Source organism: Camellia sinensis, chromosome 12 (assembly GCF_055761805.1).
Source record: "Camellia sinensis isolate YWXY chromosome 12, ASM5576180v1, whole genome shotgun sequence".
Classification (NCBI taxonomy): domain Eukaryota; kingdom Viridiplantae; phylum Streptophyta; class Magnoliopsida; order Ericales; family Theaceae; genus Camellia; species Camellia sinensis.
In genome coordinates, this window is record NC_138972.1 from 160,148,758 (window position 1) to 160,165,445 (window position 16,688).

General features: G+C 38.5%; 1 long non-coding RNA gene across 1 annotated transcript; it reads right to left on the reverse strand.

The window, feature by feature from the left end:
- Window positions 1–15,123: 15,123 nt before the first annotated feature.
- On the reverse strand, window positions 15,124–16,122 carry LOC145804314 (uncharacterized). The gene is made up of 3 exons (XR_014345950.1): window positions 16,057–16,122; window positions 15,812–15,957; window positions 15,124–15,681 (listed from the first exon to the last, which is right to left on the reverse strand). It is a non-coding gene; the product is annotated as an uncharacterized LOC145804314 (long non-coding RNA).
- Between the last annotated feature and the right edge of the window lie 566 nt (window positions 16,123–16,688).

The following is a 16,688-nucleotide window of genomic DNA, read 5'->3' on the forward strand; positions in this document are numbered from 1 at the left end:
GCAAGTCTGTAGGTAACCGGGTTAACTTTCTCAAGGATTTCAAACGGTCCAATGTAACGGGGTGCCAATTTACCCTTCTTCCCAAATCTTGAAACTCCTTTCATCGGCGAGGTTTTCAGGAACACATGATCCCCTACTTCGAACTCTAACTCCTTTCTTCTCTGGTCGGCGTAGCTCCTTTGTCAGCTCTGAGCGGTTCTGATTCTCTGCTGGATAAGCTTAATCTTTTCGGTTGTCCTTTGAACTAAATCGAGGCCGATCAAAGCTTTATCTCCTACTTCGGTCCAACATATCGGCGATCTGCACTTTCTTCCATACAAGGCTTCATATGGCGCCATGCCAATGCTAGCTTGGTAGCTGTTGTTGTAAGCGAACTCTACTAATGGCAAATGCACTTCCCAGCTTCCCTTGAAATCCAATACACACAGTCTAAGCATATCTTCAAGTGTTTGAATTGTTCTCTTTGTTTGGCCATCGGTCTACGGATGAAAAGCTGTACTAAACCTCAATTCGGTCCCCAAAGCTTTATGTAAACTCTGCCAAAATCTAGAAACAAATTTTGGATCTCGGTCTGACACGATGGACATCGGCACACCATGAAGTCTAACGATCTCATTCATATACAACACAGCAAGTCGATCAGCACTGAACAAAGTCCTAACCGGCAAGAAGTGCGCTGACTTAGTTAACCTGTCGATTATAACCCAAATCGAATCCATTCCTTTCTGTGTCTTCGGCAAGCCAGTCACGAAGTCCATGGAGATGTCTTCCCATTTCCACTTAGGAATCGGCAAAGGTTGGAGAAGTCTTGCTGGCCTCTGATGTTCCGCTTTCACTTGTTGACAATACAAACACTGAGACACGAACTCGGCTATCTCTCTTTTCATATTCAGCCACCAAAAGGTCTGTTTTACATCTTGATACATGTTGGTGTTCCCTGGATGAACTGCAAATCTGGATCCATGAGAGTCTTGCAAAATCCTTCTTTTCAATTCTGGGACGTCGACCACGCACAATCTTCCTTCAAACTTAAGCACTCCATTCTCAAGGGCGTAACCCGACCTCGGCCTGGTGGTAATCTCGTCGGCTACCTTCTTCAGGAATCCATCCTCCATTTGCCTTGCCTTTACTTCCCCAATAGTAGTCGACTCCATTGAAATCATGGCTAGGCATGCCAAACTTCCCACTGACTTCCTACTCAAGGCGTCGGCTACCGAGTTTGCTTTACCTAGGTGATACTGAATCTGCATGTCGTAATCCTTCAATAATTCAAGCCATTTTCTCTGCCTCAGGTTTAGTTCCTTTTGGGTGAACAGGTACTTCAAACTCTTGTGATCCGTAAAAACTTGGCAAGAGGCTCTATACAAGTAGTGGCGCCAAATCTTTAAAGCAAACACCACGGCTGCTAGCTCAAGATCATGGGTTGGATAGTTCTTTTCATGAAGTTTCAACTGATGAGATGCATATGCTATGACTCTACCCCCTTGCATTAATACACAACCCAAACCCTTATGTGAAGCATCACTGAAAATCTGAAATTCCTCATTACCTGACGGGAGTACAAGAACTGGTGCCGTAACTAACCTCGTCTTCAACTCTTGGAAGGCTGATTCTCTATCATCGGTCCATTCATATGCTGTTCCCTTCTTAGTTAGTTGTGTCAGTGGTACTGCTATCCTTGAGAAGTCCTTCACAAACTTTCTGTATAACCTGCCAAGCCTAGAAAACTACGAACCTCGGACACGTTGGTCGACGTTGGCCAGTTCACAATGGCTTCAATCTTACTCGGATCAACTGATATACCCTCTTCATTAATCACATGCCCTAAAAATAAGATGCTGGAAAGCCAAAACTCACACTTACTCAACTTGGTGTACAGCTTCTTGTCTCTCAAAATTTGCAGGGCAAGCCTCAGATGATTCTCGTGCTCAATTATACTCTTGGAATAGATCAGTATGTCGTCAATAAAAACAACTACGAACTCATCTAGGTACGGCTTAAAGACTCTGTTCATCAAGTCCATGAACGCTGCACGAGCATTGGTCACTCCGAAAGGCATTACCAAAAATTCGTAGTGGCCATACCTTGTCCGAAAAGTAGTCTTCTCAATGTCCTCGGCTTTAACCTTCAGCTGGTGGTAGCCCGACCTAAGGTCAATTTTGGAAAAGACTCGTGCCCCTTGTAATTGATCAAGCAAATCGTCAATCCTAGGTAATGGGTACTTGTTCTTGATGGTTACCTTATGAAGTTCTCTGTAATCAATGCAAAGGCGAAGTGTGCCATCTTTTTTCTTAACAAATAAAATGGGTGCTCCCCACAGTGAAGTGCTCGGCCTAATGAATCCCTTATCCAACAATTCTTGTAACTGTAGTTTCAGTTCTCTAAGTTCAGCAGGGGCCATCCTATAGGGTGTTTTGGAGATAGGTTGCGTTCCCGACACGAGGTCCACAATAAACTCTATTTCTCTATCGACTAAGTGGCCAGGCAGCTCATTTGGAAAGACGTCGGGAAATTCCTTAACAACTGGTATGTCGGCTAACTCAACACTTCCATTCAAATTACTTAATATGCTGCACAAATAACCTTGACACCCCTTTTGGATCAACTTGTAGGCTTTCATGGATGAGATTAAGTAGGGTAAAAAGACCTCGGTTTTGTTTGGGGTCTTCAATGTAACGCTCTTAGTAACACAATTAATGGATGCATGATGCGCTACTAACCAATCCATTCCCAATGTGACATCGAAGTGAGTCATGCTCAATGGTATCAAATCAGCTAATAATTCTACATCCCCAATCACCACAACACACGCCCTAAATATGGATGCAATAATTATAGTTCCCTTAGATGGAGTAGATACAGATAGCATATAATCAAGGGGTTCTAACGGTCTGTTCAACTTCTCGGCAAATTTAACAGATACAAATGAATGTGTAGAGCCCGAATCAATCAAGACGTATGCAACTTGAGAGAAAATTGAGAGTGTACCTGACACTACCGTTTCAGCATTCTGGGTGTCTCCTGGCACTAGAGCAAAAACTCTGCCCTGTCTCATTTGTGTCCTTCCGACGTTGCTTCGCTGTGTAGAGCCCGAGGTGCTCCCATTTTTCTTACCATCATTAGCTCTTGCCTTTGGACAGTCTTTCACGCGGTGGCCTATCTCGCCACATTCAAAGCAGGCTCCTGTCGCCCAGCGACAAACCCCGAGATGCGGCTTCCCACAACTCGCACACGTCGGCTTAGCATTTCCATCCCGATCTGAGTTGCTGGAACTGCCCACATTCGCCTTCTTCTTGGCATTAAACGGCATCCGACGACCTTCATAGTTCTGTGTCTTCCTCTGACTCTCTCTTGAACTTTGATATCGATTTAAGTTGGCTTCCGCCAAGATGGCCTTGTCTAACACCTCGGCGTAAGTCGGCATATTGAGCATGTTGACCTGATCTTGGATTGGTCCACGTAGTCCACTTTCAAACTTCCTGGCTTTCCTATAGTCATCACTGACCATATGAGGTGCGTATCTTGCCAATTCGGTGAAGGCACGTTCGTACTATGCCATTGTTCTGCTGCCTTGTGTCAGAGTCTGGAACTCTGTGGTCTTTCGATCTCGAATGCTAAGCGGAAAATGCTTGTTATAGAACAGTTCTAAAAATCTGGCCTAAGTTAAACCAGGATTAGCCTCCTGGATCATCATCCACCACCTTCGAGCGTCGTCGTCTAATGTGAATGCTGCTAATGTCACCTTCTGAGTGTCGGTGCTAGGAAAGATCTCGAACAACTTTTCCATTTCCAAAACCCACGCCTCAGCCTTCATCGGCTCTATGCCCCCTGCGAATCTTGGTGGGTTCATCTTCTTGAACTCTTTAATCAAAGTCATCATCCCTTCTCCATACAAGGCTGGCTGTGGAGGCACTTGGGGCACTGGAAGAGGTGGAGCTGCATGTCAGCCATCCGTCAGTTTGGCCGGGGTAAATGTAGCACTTGCATTCTGTTGCCTCATCTGCCTCAACTCACGGGTTAAACCTTCAACTAGTCTTTCTAGTCTGTCCAATCTATCCTCTGATTGATCTCGGCTAACTGATGGTCTACCTCTCCTCATGATGCTATGAGTAGGCAAAATGCAACCTTAAAACAAACTGAACCAAGAACTATGTATGCAACTAACAAATGGCTATGTCGAGATGATGCACACCTTGTCAAGTAACAAGCAATATGATGCAATCCTAAGATCATTCCAAGGGACATCCTATGCTCTTTAGGACTCAAAGTGTGAATATCGTACTATAAGGAACGCGTGCTCTGATACCAATCTGTCACGACCCCAAATCGCCCCTACTAGTTTGGTGCCGTGATGGCCAATAATCCGGGATTACCGAAGGCCAACCTCCAAAATCCACACACAAATAGAGTATTAATATATATAGGGCTTACAAGTGCGGAAGCAATAATTTTAAAGAAATACAAGCGGTCCATAAGAGCAGTGCGTAAGTTACATGGAATGGCATACAACTTTACATAATGTTACAACTTGAATACAAATACAATAAAGTACAGCACGTATGGACTTCCAAACTTTGTGCTACCAATGCTTATCGTCCCTTAGCACGTACGGACTTTCAAACTTTGTGCTACAAATGCTTATAGTCCCTTAGCACGTACGGACTTTCAAACTTTGTGCTACGAATGCTTATAGTCCCTTAGCACGTACGAACTTTCAAACTTTGTGCTACCAATGCTTATAGTCCCTTAGCACGTATGGACTTTCAAACTTTGTGCTACCAATGCTTATAGTCCCTTAGCACGTACGGTCTTTCCAAGAATGTCATCAAAACAAGATATATAAATATTTTCGGATTAGGAATAATCATTCATGCTTACAAATACTTTCCAAAACGTAGAAAAACAAGACTTTATCAAAGCATTATAACATAGCTTTATTAAAAATACCACTCACTTAGTTCTTCAAACGTCGGGGTCAAGGCAAGTCCAAACCCTACAAACACATGGCAAAGTCTGTTGAATGCACTTTCAAACAACTTTCACATGCATGCAAATGATCTCGGCATTCCTCAAGACTAAGTCGAATGAAAACAAATACAGTTCTTTATCTCGGGAAAACATGCTGGGCAACTACCAGGTCTAGGCCGATGTTCCATATCCCCTGGCCGAGGTGTGGCCTCGATGGCCAAATTCAAAGGAATGAAGTCGGGAAAAATCTGGGTTCCCCTTTCTTGAAGAACATGATGAACATGAAGAACATGAACATGAGGAAGATGAATGCAAAGATCGTGATTTGCTATTACAAAATCTGAGATTTCATGCTATGAGTTCAAAAACATGGACTTGGGTACCCATATTCAAGGATCTTGTGAGAACAAACACAAAACAAGAATCTTAATGCAAACTTTCAGATCAAACAAGACTTTTCCTTCAAGAACACATGAACACTATTTTCTCTTTCTAAAACCAACTTTAAATCGATGCATGATATGCAGAACGGGTTCGATCATGCAATGCAGCTAGATGATCAATAAGAACGACAAGGGTAAATCAAGAATCTAACCTCAATACGCGAATCTAACGGTTTGATCTCTAGGAATCAAGCTCGAAGACCCACTCTCTCACTCTAAACTTCTTCTTCTTCTTCTAGAGTTTCTCTCTCCTCACAAACAAAGACATACAGCAAAATGATATATTTCTAAGTCTGCTGGCTGACTTAACCCTCTACAGGGGCACGTGGCAGCGGCTGGTTGGTGCTGCCTAAAAAGGTGGCTGAGTGACAAGACAAAACTATGACAAAGTGTGTTCAACAAGCAAGACGGCATGGGCACTCTGGCGAGTAAGGATCTCGGCTAAGAACAAGACATCGGCAAGTAGGGAATAATGACCTCGGCTAGGAAGGACAACACTTGACTAAGCTGTGCCACACCTTAGCCTAGATGTGCCACACCTCGGTCTAGGTCATACCTCTCCGGGACAAGATCACTTAGGTGCAAAGGTAACATCTCGGCCTAGATGATTCACACCTCGGCCATGGTGATGAACACCTCGGCCTAGATAATGACATCTCGGCCAATATGTCAGGGCGAAGATGGAGGTCAAACAAAGTGGTTCCAAGGTAATCCTAGACGGAAGACGACCTCGGCGAAACTCACACCAAGCAAGGTACAAAACATGCTGAAACACTTAAACGAACAAGGACAAGACTTGAAACGCAAGCTTACAAGACAAAATCGCATGAATGCTTATGAGTATGGTTAGGATAGCGTGAGGGTTATTACATTTGGGGTAACGACAGGGAACATACTGGGATATCTGACTACACAGTGGGGAATTGAAGTAGATCCTTCCAAAATCAGGGCCATCCTAGAAATGCCACCACCAAGGACTGAAAAGTAAGTACACAACTTTTTGGGCAAAGTGCAATTCATAAGATGGTTTATTTCAAAATTAGTCTTGACTTGTGAACAACTATTTGGTCTATTAAAGAAAGAGAAGAAGTTTCAATGGGACGATCGCTGTCAGTTTGCCTTTGAACAGGTCAAACAATACTTATAGAATCCACCTGTGTTATCACCACCAGAACCGAGGAAGCCCCTGATCTTGTACCTGTCAGTGACAAATTCGACCATGGTGGACTATGAAATTGCACTCCCTTGGAGAAGGCTTGCTTAGCCTTGGTATGGGCTACCCGGAAGTTGAGGCATTACTTGTTAGCTCACTTTGTAATCCTGGTTTCGAGATTAGATCCCATCAAATATCTCTTTGAGAAACCAGTGCTTAGGGGAAGGTTAGCTCATTGGGTGCTTCTCTTCTCTGAGTTCAACCTCAAATATGTCACAAGCAAGTCGGTTAAAGAAAGGGTGATAGCGGAATTTCTGGCCGACCACCTAGTGGAAGGAGATGAAGCAGTGGAGTACTTGTTCCCAAATGAAGACATTCTCCAGATAAAAGAAGAGACGTGGACGATGTACTCTGACGAAGCGGCTAATCAATATGGTTATGGGATAGGTGTGTTGCTCATAGCACCTGATGATTCCCACATACCCCTAGCTTTCAAACTCCGGTTCAAAGTGTCCAATAATGAAGCAGAATATGAGGCATGTATTGCTAGTTTGGAAGCCGCCCTAGAACTAGGGGCAATAAGGTTGGACATCATTGGAGACTTGAACTTGGTTGTTTCTCAAGCCAACAGAGACTGGAGGGTCAAACAAGAGAAAATGAAGGTTTATCATCAAGCCCAGGATGTTCTGGTTCTGAGGTTTGAAAAGCTAACATTTATACATATTCTAAGAGCGAACAATCGGTTCGCTGATGCATTGGCAACTCTATATTCTATGGTAGACATCCCGCTAGAAGTGAAGATGTATCTAATCATCATTGAATAGAAGTACATGCCTGCCTATGAGACCATCGCCGCGATAGATGAGGTTCAAAACAAGAACCCCTGGTATTACGGCATTTGAAACTTTTTGGAAAAGGATACGTGTCCACCAAGGGCAAGTGCCAAAGATAAACGAGGAATACGGTGTCTAGCCGTCCAATTTATCATTTGTGGAAACAAGCTGTACAAGAGAGGCCATCTAGGAATGTATAAGCTCTGCGTTGAGGGAGAAGATTCGAAATGCCTCATGTCGGCTATCCGCGGAGAGGAATGTAGGGCACACATGAGTGGTGTGATGCTGGCCCGAAAGATTCTCAGACAAGGCTATTACTAGTCAACCATGGAGGAGGATTGCATTAGCTTTGTGCGGCGATGCCACAAATGTCAAATCCATGCCAATCTCATGCATATTCTGCCGCCAAAGATGGCCCAACCTGTTCCTCATCCTCAAGCCAAGCCAAGCACTCAATAGAAAGGGCATAACTGAAGCTAAGGGCAAGGGCCAGAAGTTCCCTCGTCCTCCAAGCAGTGAGGCACTGAGTCAGGTGCGAAGCACGTACTGGGAATGGAGCAAGGTATTCTACCCCCTCATCAGGACAGGTCTGATCATAATTTTAAATTCTTGTACAAGGTTATCATGCAAGGGTTATGCCATACATCACATACTATGTGTAGACACCCTATTTTTGACCGCCCTTAAGACTTGGGTGCCACAGGTTGATCACTCGATGATGAAAGTTATGCTATACAATGGTTCGATTTCTTCGGCAAGCAGAGCATCAAATCCCAGCCTTACACCTCATTTTGGACCAAAAATATTTAACCAAAATGATTTTTAGACCTTAAAACCTTCTTTTTCAAAATATTTTTTCCAAAAGTTTCTACTATGTTCTGAGGTTCGCATTTCATTAAAAATTGTACTTTTCAATAAATCGAGCAAGGACAAAGTGGAAATAAATGGAAAAGAGGTGAACTCTTTCAAAAATATTTTAAAACATCCTATTTGGAGGTTTGGATTTAAAGAAAATTGGAGGAGAGGGAAGAAACCTAGTTGGGAAAGAAGTTGGGCATAAACCGTTAAGAGAGAACCGGACAGCCTTCCCTAAATCAGGTCTATTCTTTTGTACACTTGGAATTAAGTTGTGACGCCACAACCATTGGAAAGTGGACTTCCGTGGCTTCATTTTACACTCAAGAATCTACTAAATCCGAGTCCGGATGAGGGAGATATGGCTGGTTGAAGTTAGGCATCAATCTGATTAAGGCAAAACTAAGGCCTCGTTTGGCAACAGGCCAGTTTAGCCAAAAAGCTAAAAAGTTATTAAAAAAGCCAAAAAGCCAACAACCCATACAAAAAAGTCAAAGATTCTCTTTTCTCTCTACTTTTTGCACATCTTTTCGTAAAAAATCAAAAAGTCATCCCAAACATACTAGTTTTTTTTAGCTCATATTTTAGCCAAATAGCCAAAAAGTTACTAAATTAGCCTGTTCCCAAACGAGGCCTTACTAAAATAGACATATCTCTTATAGAACTTATAATTTTGATGTGAGGCCACTCCCATTGGAAATTAGACTTCCGGGGCTTCAATTTAGGCTCAAGAATGACCTACAAAGGAGTCCGGATGACAGAGATATGCCCGTTTGAAGTTGGGCCTGGAAATAGATTTTTGGTGGCCATCAATGCACACTTCTGGCCGATCGGGCACTGGTGAAGAAGCTAGATATTTTGTGACAGCTATTCCCCAAAAGCTGCAACTGTTCAAGGCTTGATATTTTCGACCTGCTAGGCTGTTTTTCTATATATACCAGGCCAAACCTCTTGATTTAAGGTTCAAAAAAATTCCAAAAGGTCCAATTCTTGGAATTCTCTCTCTATCTCTATCTTGCAACCTATACACCCTGTCTCTACACTTCCTAAACCAATATTGGAGCTCTCCTTGCTGAGATTCTTGTGTCCAAATTTCAACCTTTGAGAGTAAAGGACTTGTGGTTTGTGAACAAATGTGTTATTTCTCTTCAAGAGGTATAATTTTGAACACCTTTGCACTGCTTCTTTTCTGTCTTTTCTTGTTGATTTAGAAGTGTTTTTCAACTATTGTTATGGGTTGAAGCTTGTGGTTTAAGGCTATTAAAGGTTGAGGGGTTAATCACCCTTCTTTGAACCTTGTTCTCTAAGACTTTCCACTAGTGTTTCCCATCCCTTCATCAACTTTTTTCTAGATTTTTACCACTGATTTTAAGAGGTTTTCAGAGGCTAAAAATGTTGTTTTGAGGTCCCAAAAATGGAGGGGTTAGCCACCCCTCTTTACGTTCGTTTACTAGCTCAAAAGCTCCATGTTTTAGCTTATTGTTTTTGCTACTTCTGTCTTCATTAAAGCATGTTTTCCAACTGATTTTGGGTTATAAAAACTCAGTGTTTTGGGGCTGAAGCTTGGGTCCTAAGGCCATTAAATGTTAAGGGGTTGATAGCCTTTCTTTGTACCTTGTTTTGGAGGCCTTTGCCCTTGTGTTTCCCACCCTTGCATCATCTTTTTTAGAGCTTTTAAACACTGGTTTTCAAAGCTATTTCAGTGGATAAAATCATCTTTTGAAGTCCAAAATTAGAGGGGTTAGACTTCTCTTCTTGTGTCTTGCTTACTAGCTTAGCTTGTGTTATGTTTTAGCATATTATTTTAGCCTTTGTTAGCTCAATTTCAGCATGTTTTAGGATTGTTTTTAACCTATTTTAGGACTCTGTTGAGTTGTTAGTGGCATTTGAGCTTTGCTTTGTATAGTTGTAGTGTAAGTCCTTTCACTAGCTTAGTGTTTTAAGGCTTTAACTAGCATTGGTGTGAGTTGGTTGCATGTTTTGGTGCTTTTTCCTCCTCATTTTCAGCACTTAATCACCTCTGCAATCCCCCATAATTCTTCACTTTTGATTTCCATTGAAAGTGGCTTCAAACCACTTGTTTTCCTAAGTGTGAAATTGAGGTGTTACACCTAATTGTTTAATCCCTTAGGGGGTTCATTACCAACAATGTAATGCCTCTTTCATGCCCAAAGAAAGTTATGGTTTGAGCCCTCTTTTCATTAGAGGACAATCACTAATGGACTTAATTGATTAATGAATGGTTTGGTAACTAAAATGAGTAAAGAAAATTGGCAAGTAAAAGTGTGCATGATAAGCATTCTTTGTGTTGCATTGCATGTGTTCAAATCGGACGTTGTAGACCGCCAGAAATTCCTCCGCACGCCCCCCTTTTGAAGAAGGTGCAGATGGGGTTCTTAGCTACTACAGTTCGGACTCCTGTCCCTGTTCTGAATCTAACTTCACAAAATGCAATGTAAGACTGATAAATCACCAAAGAGTCCAAATCCGGCAAATCGTTTGGGAAAATTAATTTTTATCAAAAAGCGCCAAACATGGACTGCTTTTCCAGATTACAAAGTCGCCACCTAAATATTTTGTTTTGGGAAATTTAGGAAACCCTGACTCGTGCCAAAGGCCACGTGTCCATCATCACCAAAGTTGCCTCAGCTTGGGAACTTGGGTACGAGAGCGGAAGGTCCTGAAATGAGCACCCCTGCTCGCCCGATCAAAGGTCGGCCTCTACTAAGCATGATATGTTGTTTGGAAGACACATGCGTTCTTATTCTAGTTATTAATCTAACATTACTATGTGATACGCACAGCATACAAGTATAGACTAGATCGCCTGAATTGGAACAAAATAATTCAATGTTTGTTTTTCGAAAATGGTTTGAAGTTGCTACCCTCAAGTAGGCTAAAGTATGGATTTGCCACCCTCAAGTGGGATTAAAACATGATGATTTGCCACAAATAAGTGGGCTTAAAACTCACATTTTGATGAATTGTTCCAATTCAAGTAACGAAGGCTCATCCACAGGCATTCATGCAGTTAATCAAATAAGCAAATAGCCTCATGGCAAGCATGCTATCATGGTAATCACTTATACACATGTAAGATGCTAAAGCATAAACACTTACAGTGTACTCCAAGCCAAAACAAAAGCTAGTTAGAAATATGCATGATCCTAACTATGTTAAGTACCTAATGCAACACATGCAATAATGCGACTAAATAGGCTCGACTATCTAAGATGGCATATGAATGCGACAACTTTGATAGATGCATTCAAATAGATATTGAAATACGATGCAGTTTGAATGATGCACCGAGCCTGGTGCATGCAAGACAAATGACACTACTACAAATATAGATAAAGATCACACGTTTTTGGTGTGATGTATGTTTTTTAATCACACCTTTTAAGTTTTATTTAAGTGTGGTCTTTAGGAGTGTGATTAAAAATGGTCATTTTTAATCACACTTTTTAAGTGTCATTAAAAAATGCTTTCATCACATCTTTTAAGTGTGATTAATAATATTTAGATCACACCTTTTAAGTGTGATTAAAAATATTTAGATCACACCTTTTAAGTGTGGTTAAAAACATTAGATCACACCTTTTAAGTGTGATTAAAAACATTTAGATCACACCTTTTAAGTGTGGTTAAAAACATTTAGATCACACATTTTAAGTGTGATTAAAAACTTTAGTTCACACCTTTTAAGTGTGATTAAAAACATTTAGATCACACCTTTTAAGTGTGATTAATAACTAATAAAACCTGTGATAAAAAAAAATTGACATATTTAAAGAATAATCAATGTTATTTTTGCACGCGCATTTGAATAATGTAATACACATTATATACTATATTTTGAATCACAACCATATATTGAATGAAATAATATCATATATTTCATAAATGAAAGTTAAATGTTTAAAAGTATATACAAAGAAATTAATAAAAAAAAAATTAACTGTGATTACATACATTAAAAAATAAAAAATAAAAAACTTGAAAAAAGTAAGTTCTTGAATTCTTTGACCATATTTTGCATCTCTCCAAGAAATTTCTGACCTGAAAAATAAAAAAAAAAATTAATTTAAAAACCGCCACAAGCATATGAATAAACTTACTAATTAATTTATAAACTTACATTTAGATCGCACCAAAAATAATGTAATTTATCCAGTTGTTAAACTGCCCCAATCCTTTCCCCACAACCACCAAAAATGACATAATTATTTTGATTCTCCACACAAACAATATAAAGCTACAAAAGATATTGATACCCTTGTAGAAGCCAAAATAAATCATCAAGGTATGAATGATTTCAAACTTTCTTAAGCTAGAATAATTTAATAATAAAACAAAAAAGTGATCTAAAACTCAAGATATGCACTTGTAGAAAATGACAATATTATTTGAGAAACAAGACATTTAATAAAAGATTAGATACTAAGCATGACACAACAAAGAGAGTAGGGGTAATATGTATACATCCACTCACTTATAGATCAGTGTTTTGTGCTAGTCTAAAACAATACAGTCTACACCATTCAAGTTTTTTCGGTGTCAGTTATAGATCCACTCACTTCTCTCAAATTACTTCTTCTGGTTTTGGTCAGGAAGAATCAGAAGACGATGCCTTACTGATCATTGTGTCCCATGGAAAATTTGGAACTCCATTTTCATTTAACCTATGAATTTTTTTATGAATAAAATTGGTGTTCCATAAATAAACACAAATAGAATAATGATTAATTGCTCTATATTATACTATGAAGTACAGATACTTTGAGAAGGGAGTCGTATCCATATGATAGCGATATTGGATATAGGTACTCCTTGGATACTGGCAAATACATATCCAATATTTGATATTAATTTTCTTAAATTTTGAGAAGTAATGGATACTCTAAGTCACGTATCCAAACTATTGAAGTTAAGATTGTAGTAATTCTTGTGTAGTATTAGAGTATATTGTCATGCTCAATGTAAGAATAGTTTTTTAATACTTATCTTATTTTTAATGGAAGAAGAAAATATTGAGTTTAGACTTGTACCCTTGTGTATCTTTGGTGTGTCATACATGTGTCTCATATCTATAGCCATACTTTGTAGGAACTATGGATAAACAATATATATAATGATACTAAAATGAATTTTAACAATTAAATAAGCAAATAAACTAGCATTTCTAAATAATAGTTTCTCACCATTCGTTGAGCTTACATATAATACAATACTAAAAATTATTTTTAAAAAATTCAACTTATCTTGGCTGTTTCAGTGTCCTATTTTTAAGATTTTGTCGCGTCGTTGTAGCCTTATTGTATATGGCAATAATTGCTCAATTGAACCAGATAATAAGGTGAGGCTTTCCTTAGATGTTCTTTTTTGGGAAATTCCATTTAAAGCTATTTTTTGGGAATTGGGGCCTTTTTTTATCTAATAATTCTCCTTATCACTACTTTTTCCAGCTCTACTCATTTAAAAATTAATAAATAAAGTCCCGTTACTTATCTCAAAAATTTGACATTTAAATCAGTTTATCAGACAATTGAAGTAGTGTTTAACTCCCAACCAAATCCGGATCTAGACTCTTTATCCTTTATGGAGTAGCCCATCATAAAATTTGATGGATTAGTCATTCCCATTAAAACCTCCAGCCTGTGGTGTAGCTGGAATTTGTTTTTTTTATACCTTTGGACGGATTTCCCGTCGCTGTTTTAGCGTTATGAGTTATCTTATGACGCGTGTATGGTTATTTTTGGCGTTTCCTTGAAGCCTGGCTTTGAATTTTTAGGGTCCTTTACTTTTTTCCTGCCTCCTATTCATATATAGAGTAATAGACTGGCGTTGCTTGCTGTTCCCCGCATTTGTTGATTTTGTGTCAAGCTTAATTTTACACCTGTCAGTAAAGGGCCAACAGGTTTGCCCGTGGATATGATCTTATTACCATTTCTCCTGATCCTAAATTTTGATATAGAATTCCATGGGAATGTGTCCTTCCTTTTTCACTTGAATAAATATGAAAGGGCATGGAAATCCATCATCTAACAGTATTTTGAATTGCATTCTATATTAGTTTGTGATAGATTTTTGCTGATATTTTGACTATTTATCTGATAGGGTAAACTGGCATCTCACAATGAAGGCTCTTATTCTGGTTGGAGGTTTCGGTACTCGGTTGAGGCCATTGACACTCAGTGTCCCAAAGCCACTTGTTGATTTTGCCAACAAACCAATGATCCTGCATCAGGTATGAATCATATGATATCTTAGCAAATCTTCAATGTTTCATGTGTAATTTATTTCGATAAATTCAAGTATGTTTCTTCATTGAATTCCTTTTTTTGTACAAGTTCTTTGATATTAAATTGTTGACATGAGCAATACCAGTACACAATTCTTTTAATGATTCTTGTGTCCCTTCTAAAAGTTTCTGCTGCTTACATATTTCCATGTTCGACTCCTCTAGGCGAAACAGGTTGTTTCTGTTAAATGGGAAGGTTTCAAAGCCTAAGCATGTTATTGATAATTTGATTTCTCAAATCTTACAATTCAAATTTTGAATTCTTTACCAGGGGATTTCTCTGTTTATTTAAATAATCCGAATATAATAATCCCTATTTCATGACATTTCCTACTTTAAGTACTATCAAGTAAGTTTTGGGTAAGAAATACTCAAGTTCTTCCGGAAAAGATGAACTTCTGTCTGATTGATGAGAAAATTTCATACTACCTCATGCATATCCCCTTTTCTGTGTGTGTGTCATGTGTGCTCAACATAGATTAATGTAATTGATTTATGATTTATATCAGATTGAGGCTCTCAAGGCTATTGGAGTAAGTGAAGTTGTTCTAGCGATCAATTACCAACCAGAGGTAAAAAAAAACTAGAGCTCTTTTTACTATGATAAAGTTCAACATCATTGTCAAGAGCAAAAAACATATTGGCATGCATAATAAAATAAAATAAAATAACATATATTCATTGTCATTTGGAGTTCAGCAATTCCAAATTAGAAAAACTCTACTTCATATCATATTTGAACTTTTGCTTCATTTCAAATAACTTAACTTTTTTCATATCAAATTACAACTCACACCCCAACTTCAATTTTGCTTCACATTTCAAAACTACCACCCACCAGTAATGTGTTTTGTGATTTTTCTTATCCAAAAATATAATTTAAAATAAAAACAGAAACAACATTTTAGAAAGTACATTCAAACAAGCACAAAGACAGAAATCAGCCACGCAAACATAATCACAATCTCAAATCAAAAAAAAAAAAAAAATCCATTTTCAAGTCAACAACAATACAAGATCTAAATCGAATTCAATCAGAAATAAAAAATAATAGTTGAAATTATTACCACTTTGCGTAATTTCTTAATCAAAGCCATCGGCTTCCTCTTGAGGCCTCTTTGGAACCTTTTGATTGTATAAAAACAGATCAATCAGAACCACTTCCAGAGTACAACAATACATAAAATACATATATATATATATATATGTATGTACACATGTATCTATGTGCACAATCACAAACTCAAAATTCTACCTTCTGCGAGCTCGAGCGGTGAAGAGCTTGACGAGCTCATCGGTGGACATGTCAAGGAGAGCATCCAAATCGACACCCCTGAAGCTGAACTTCTTAAACGTCCTCTTCTTTGGCTGTCCTGTAGCCACCTCTGTTTCGATTTCCGCCTAACAAAGAAAGTGAAATACATATAGAAAGATGAGTGTTAACAGATGGATTAAGAGAGAGAAACTGTGTTGCAGATTGGAGGATGGATGTGAACTCACCATGGCTGTAGAGAGAGAGAGAATCAGCAAACCCTAGTCTGAAGAAGTTTGATGCGTCGCGGCTAGGGTTTTGAGAAGATGACTGTGTGTGTGTATTTATAGTGTAACGATGAAATGGAGGAGAAAAATATATAACCACACTTATTTAGAAAGTGTGATTAAAATGTATATACACTGAAATGTATATATAATCACACTTTAATTAAAATGTGTGATTAAAAAATATATATAATCACACTTATTTAAAAAGTGTGATTAAAAAGTAGTAGTGTATATATAATCACACTTTAATTAGAAGGTGTGATTAAAAAATATATAAATAATCACACTTTAATTAGAATGTGTGATTAAAAAATATATATATAATCACACTTATTTAAAAAGTATGATTAAAAAGTAGTAGTGTATATATAACCACACTTTAATTAGAAGGTGTTATTAAAAAATATATAAATAATCACACTTTAATTAGAATGTGTGATTAAAAAAAATATATATAATCACACTTGTTTAAAAAGTGTGATTAAAAAGTAGTAGTGTATATATAATCACACTTTAATTAGAAGGTGTGATTAAAAAATATATATATATAATCACACTTAATTGAAAAGTGACATAAAAAATAAATATTA